Raw genomic sequence first — 6,879 nt, 5'->3', positions numbered from 1 at the left:
TATATATAATTTGTATGCATTGGTTGTTATCTTGTTTTTTGTTCTTAGCCCTGATGAAGGCTAGAAACTCTGGCCGAAATGTTGGCACTATTAAAAATATACTCTCAATTTATTTGTGTTATTTACCGACCACACCTCCAACCATATTCAACCATACTCATATAGATTATAATTATCTCTTAACTCAAATAAAAGATTTTTAAAAAATGTGGGACGAAAGATAAAGTCTTAATGACATGCTTTAATAGTAATACTGATACAGTGTATTAAGGTGTTAACTTTAGGTAAGATCTCTATTATCTTGGTCCATCTTAAAAAAAAGTTTTACCAAGAAAAATTTGGTTTTTGTGTCAACATTTAACATAAACATTTCAGCACTCAGGAAATCCATTCTACTAAGAGTAGGTAGTTCTAACTCGCTCAGTTGTGTGACAACATTGAGTAGTGTGTAGGAAAAGTAATTTATAATTAATGCATTAGACCATATATCATAAAAAAAAAAAATATATATTCACTCAAAATCATTTTATGTAATCTATTTACCTTATTATACTTGAACATAAGTTTTAGGCAATATACCTCAAATGTTTGTTAAAAATCTGATGCAAAAAAGATAAAATGTATCATTATACCATGTAACACTGATTTATATTGTAGCTTGGGCCAGCACGACCCACTTATATAAATATTTCTGAAGATATGGCCCATCCATCTTAGTTATAACCCAGGGCAAAATTTCGCAATAGATAATAATATCTTGTAAAAGTTTAAACAATTTCATTACTTGACTATTTCATTAGTAACCTAAACAATTTTTTTTTTTTTCATTGGGCGACAGACCGGGCAGCTTCCAGCTTGGGCAGCTGGCACCCAAGCTACACCACTGTCAAATGCAATAATTATAAGTCATACCAGTTACTTAAGGATGTAGTAAGAATCATAATATATATTATATATATATTTTTTTTTTTCTTCTTTTCTGACCTCCTTTATTGAAAATAAATATACAACAATATTAATATATCTGTATATAAATATATATATAATGGTGCCCTTCTTTTGCCATATGGCATTATAAGGAGTTGGGCTAAATACGCTGAGGGCGGGGGTTACAATTTTGGCCCAGGAGCCGCTGGCCAGGGGGTACAAGGAATGGGGAGGGGCGCTCCACTGGGGGATAAGATGGATTAAGATAACTTCAGACTGTAGAGCCAGAAGTCCTTCCCTCGGCGAGGACCTCGACCAAGGGGACCATGCTTTGCCACCTCCCAGGTCTCGGTGGGGAGGGGGGGAATCTCTCGGAATAGGGGGATTGGCACAGGCTTTCAGCCCATCAAAGTATTTGAGGTGCCTACGGCCTATGAATTCATATGAAGTCATCATGAGTCCTCCGGTGCTGGTTATGCCAGAGCGCGGTCTTCCATCCAGTCATGCATGAGTGCAGCTATCTGCCGAGTCATCGCATTGATGACCGGTTTTAAGCTACAATCACGTGTGTGCTGAAAGACATTGCACAGGTTATTTTGCTGGCCAATCAGAGTGAGGATATGCTTCGGTGGCTTCCTGATGGTGTTGGAAAGGGGATAGAACTTTGGTATGTTTCTATTGGCTGCCTCCTGGATAGTAGTGGTGATCACCTCCACTGCTGAATCCACCTCTTCCGGAGTACGATATTGTACAATTTTTGGTAGTGCTTTGGCAACTCCCGACCTGTATCCTTTCCAATTGGCCTTGTGGAGTAGGAATGTGCTTGCCAGTGGTGTGGCCTCAGAAGTATACAGTACAGGCCTTTGGTCTGATGGTCCGTAGGGTAATGTTTGACAATCCGTGATCGTGTTTATTGAAATATTTTATGTTTATATAGGCTGGAAATCAAATAAATAATAATGGGTAGAAAAAAAGACGAGAATGAAGAAACCTCTATAAATATTCAGTATAAATTAACAATGGTTACTACCAAGGGAATATGTATGTGGAAATCACCAAAAGATTAGAAGTATGAGTATGACCATTTCCTTATTAGCAGAATATACTTATTCATACATACTGAAAGAAAAAAAAAAAAAAAAATCTTATTTTCCCACCGAATGGGGAAGGAGTTATCAAAACTAAAGGGAAAGGAGTTATCAAAACTACAGGGCACGGGTGTATTTTCTACTTTTCTAAAACGGTTTTACGATTTACCAGTGCTGAAGTCAATACTTTCCCTATTATAAGCCAATCAGCAACCTTTTGAAATCTCAACAACTAATTAGTCAGTTCAACCAACAGATTAATATTTAACAGTACCTAGAAGAAAGTGCAAATTAATTTCCATCAATGGATTCTCAAGAAAAAATTTGAAAAAATATGATGGTAAATAATTCACCAATCCCTGAGGGATCATAGCCCTAATATGGTAGGTTTTTCCAAAATTCCTACCATGTATTATTACAGTGCCTCAATATGTTTGCCTAGCTAAGGCAAATTCATGCATGTGCAAGCCTGAAGATGGGCTATTTGGATTGCAACATTATATGTTTAGGTAATTCAATTAACAAATATTAAAAAAAAAAAATCTAGAATGAAAGTTGGATTTATACATTATAGAGTACCTTGACCTTTCTATGAATTTTTACTATCTAAATAAAATGAAAAATATTTTATTATTCGGGGACTAGGTCTCTTTAGAACAATTATATAGTTATTGTAACAATTATAAAGTAATTGTAATATTACAATATATTATCGTGGCTAATATCATAGAAACTGCTCTTATGGAGATGCTTATTTATTATAAATTACTTGATGATGCATTCAACAAGCTTCAATATGACCACTTATAGAGATCTCTACATCGAATAGTTTTTTAGCTATTGACATTTTTTCATGACTGACTTTAAAAGCTATTGACATTTTTTCATGACTGACTTTAAGTATATGTTACATCAAAATCGTGTAAAAATATTTATAATCTAAGTTGTTCCCAAACTGACTAAGAGTAAATGTGGCGATTTTTATACTTTTTAGCTAGACAAGGTTGCCTCAAAATTTTTTAAATCAACAAGCATATTGTACATTTTAGTTTTATAGCCAATCACTTCCAACGTATTGTAGGTAGCTTGAATATGTAAAATTTGAAGGATTGAATTGTGAAAATTTCAGTATATACCAAGATGTGTCTGAAGGTATATATCTTAAATTTTGAAAGGATATGTTATGTTACCTGATATGGAGTCCAGTGCCAGTATATAACAGTGCATTTTTGTTTCTATCTTGAAAACCATTTACAAATAAAGATTTAACTTATTTCTTTTTTATTAAGTTTCTTATATCAAAAAAAAAAAAAAAAGTTAACCCATTAAAAGTTTCCATTTTTGTTATTTAGTTTCTGTATGCTCCTATCAAAATTAGAGTTTTTGTTAAATACAGTATTTTTTCAACTGCTGTTGGAAATAGTTCAATTTTTTTTAACCAACAAGTGTGCTGCAAATTATTTTTAGCTAATAAAAAGGTATCATGACGAAAAAAAATTTCAGGAGCCGCTGTTGAAGGAATAAAAATATCAAAGATTAATCATACTTCACCAGATAATTTGATAACTCCCTAATAATCAACTTCTTCTGAAAAATGTATTGTTGTTTGAGAAACTACATAAAAAGATATATTAAACATAAAGAGTTCTATAGGTGGACTTTAAAGCACATTAAATGCACCATAAATAAGTTTATGATGATTATTTTCATTCTTAGTTTCTAGGAATAGGGGTTGTCATAATATTTGCCAAAATTATAATAATATACTGAATGTTAATAGTTTAACTAAGCCACAGTAAAAATTTGAACTATTTCCAACAGCAGTTGAAAAAATACTGACTTTGACAAAAACTCTAATTTTGATGGGAGTATACAGAAACTAACTAACAAAAGTGGAAACTTTTAATGGGTTAACTTTTTTTCTTCTGATATAATAAACTTAAAAAAAAAAAAGAAATAAGTTAAATATTTATTTGTAAAAGGTTTTCAAGATAGAAACAAATGCTCTATACTGGCACTGGACCCCATATTCAGGTAACATTACAAATCCTTTTAAAATTTAAGATGATATATACCTTCAGACATATCTTGTTATATACTGACATTTTCACAATTCAATCCTTCAAATTTTACATATTCAAGCTACCTACAATACATTAGGAGTTATTGGCTATAAAACTAAAATGTACAATAGCCATTTTGAAAAACCTGATACATAAGGCCTATGCACTCTTAGGAAGTAGCTATCATTTTACTGTTGTCTTTTACAAACGGTTCTACATTAGAATCCATCAAAAGAATTTAGTTTACAAATATTTCTAGGTTAAAAGGCAATTTTACTGGAATGATTTGTAGACTGAACTTGTGATCAGTAACAGTGAGTTACTAACTCTATTGTGAAGAAATACAATGATACATTCATATTTATATACGTAATGTAATTACCAATTATCAATTTTGATAACAGACAAATGAAAATAAGTTTTTTGTCTTGCTACAGAGCAATTCTTTATATTTTCTAAATTTTCAATCCAAACTTTTTTATGAGAGAAATTCCAATTAGGGGTAAAACATAAAAACTTTGTACCTAGTTTTTTTTTTTTTAAGTATTTTTGCTAAGAACCATCTTTAAACACAAGACAGTATCAACAGTAATACTACAAAAACTTGTATGTAAATTTCACCAAATTCTACAAGTCTCAAAAAATTGTCGTCTCATAAAATTTTTGACTAAGATTAACTTTCATAATTTCTATACCCAGTGATGCGCAAAAATTAGTTGCAATAAAATTATAACTAAAGTCTCATGGATATAATATTTATTCATTTATGTAATATTAATAAAAAAAAAAACATTCAAATGGAGCAACATAATGAGACTTGATTACAAAGTATATTACTTAAAATGATGTCTCAAGAAAATAAGATTTCAAGTTGAATAATTTAATAGTTCTATGCGAACTTTATCTAATAATTTTATCACAAGTTTTTAAAACCATTTTTGTTTCTTTCTATATAAGGGGACGAGAACTAAGAGGAGTATAAGCAAATATTTTTGAAAAGAGGTTTTCTCGCTATATACTCCTGACAAATAATGATAAAATATACAAGTTAATTATTGATTATTTCACAATTTTGTCAATATTGAAGAATAAATTTGGATCAGGCAGTTAGATAAAAAAGAAAAAGTATCTCTTTTATCACATGACTTTCATATATTGGCTGCTGTTTTTGATTTAAGTGTCTAACTGAACATATGAATCAAGAACCAAAAAATAAGAAAAAATTGAATATGTAGATAAGTCCGTTGCCGTTTTGTTTAGCAGATGTTCATGTCTGAAGTTTTTCATTGTTATAATAAATATATTTGTGCCTCAACTACTTTATTATTCATAAGTAAACATTAAGATTTATATTACAATAAATATTGTTTAAAGTGATTACCTTGAGTATTAAGACTCAATATCTTTCTTCCATAGCAGCAGCGCGACCCAAACAGCAGCATCGGATATGCTTTATTGGCACACTCTCCAGTTCTGATACCATTGGATTTTTTTGTAAGAAGTGACACTAAATAAAAATTCTATGCAGCCCTGATCTATGATATTAAATATTTACAACAAAGAATAATTGAAACTTGCAAAACAATAATACATATACAGTACCATTTTGCCACTACTGCTGTGGAATAAAGATGCCAAGCTTGTTTTGATGCTCAAGGTAATCCCATTGAACAACATTTAACATAAGTATTAATGTTTACATTTAATTAATAAAGTAGTTGGAACACACATTAATTTATTTTTATTTGACTTGACAATTGATAACGATGAAACCCTTTAAATATATTCAAATTTAACATCATATATAACATGACATATATTCATATATCTTCTTAACAAACCGTTAACAGATATATTTCTATACCAAATTTTTTGTTTTTTTGTATTGAGATCCTTAATGCATATTTTCAGTTAGGGAACCTAACCCTAAACCACTCTATATAAGCTTACTACTTAATACAGTTGAACTGAAAATACTGGTCACCCAAGGAATCGTCACAGATTTTAAGCTTCAGCTCAGGTTCATGTCCCAAAAGAATCTTTCGGAACACCCAAAAGTTACATTTTCAAATTTTTCTATTACAGGTATTTCTTAAAACTATTTTTTTCTTCTTAAGATCAGTTTGTCCATAGTGTTGTGAGGATGTAAACAAATGCAAATATGCTAGTGAGTATTCATAAGATGACAGTAGCCAGAAACACACAGATGATATTTTAGATTGTAAGCAAGAGTAATTGAAAGTCAGTCATCAATATATAATGATGCAGTTTAAATATAATACAATAACAAATTGACCAAATAGCCTATGAGAAAAGATATAGATGGATTTTTTTTTAAAACAATTTTTGGATTCAAAGTATCTGGAAACCTAAAATCTTAAATTTTAAAGGGGGTTCAGTTTATTTACTTTATTGGCTGATCACTAAAGTTCATTATGGAAAATAATGAACCGATATACAAATTACCCCTTACAATATTTCTATTCAAACGTCTATAATTTTTTAATAAATGGAATATGGTCCGGGTTCGGTCAAATAAAATTCAAATAGTAATAACTATTTTAATTGAGCCAACGTTTACCCCATGTTGCAGGGCTAAAAAAGATACAAACACTTAACATAATTAAATAGAAAATTACAAGGGTATATAATGAAACGTAAAAATTAAATAAGAAAAATAAAAGGCTATAAACAATAAGTGAAAACGGAAATAGTAACAGATAAGAAGAAGAAATATAAAAGAAAGTACAAACTAAGAGATGAAAAAGGGGGATAAGAATAAAATCAAGAATAAAGTAGGA

At 30.5% G+C, this 6,879-nt stretch overlaps 1 protein-coding gene across 11 annotated transcripts in view; it reads right to left on the bottom strand.

Annotated features, from left to right (window-relative positions):
* The window catches only part of mask (multiple ankyrin repeats single KH domain), a 58,980-nt gene that overhangs the window by 47,205 nt on the left and 4,896 nt on the right, over positions 1 to 6,879 (bottom strand). The gene's annotated exons all lie outside the window — the stretch shown is intronic.

The sequence above is a fragment of the Halyomorpha halys genome, unplaced genomic scaffold (genome assembly GCF_000696795.3).
Source record: "Halyomorpha halys isolate HHAL.00 unplaced genomic scaffold, Hhal_1.1 Scaffold100.1, whole genome shotgun sequence".
NCBI classification, from domain to species: Eukaryota; Metazoa; Arthropoda; class Insecta; order Hemiptera; family Pentatomidae; genus Halyomorpha; species Halyomorpha halys.
Note: the sequence above shows the minus strand (reverse complement) of the source record. Positions and strands in the feature narration are given on the sequence as shown.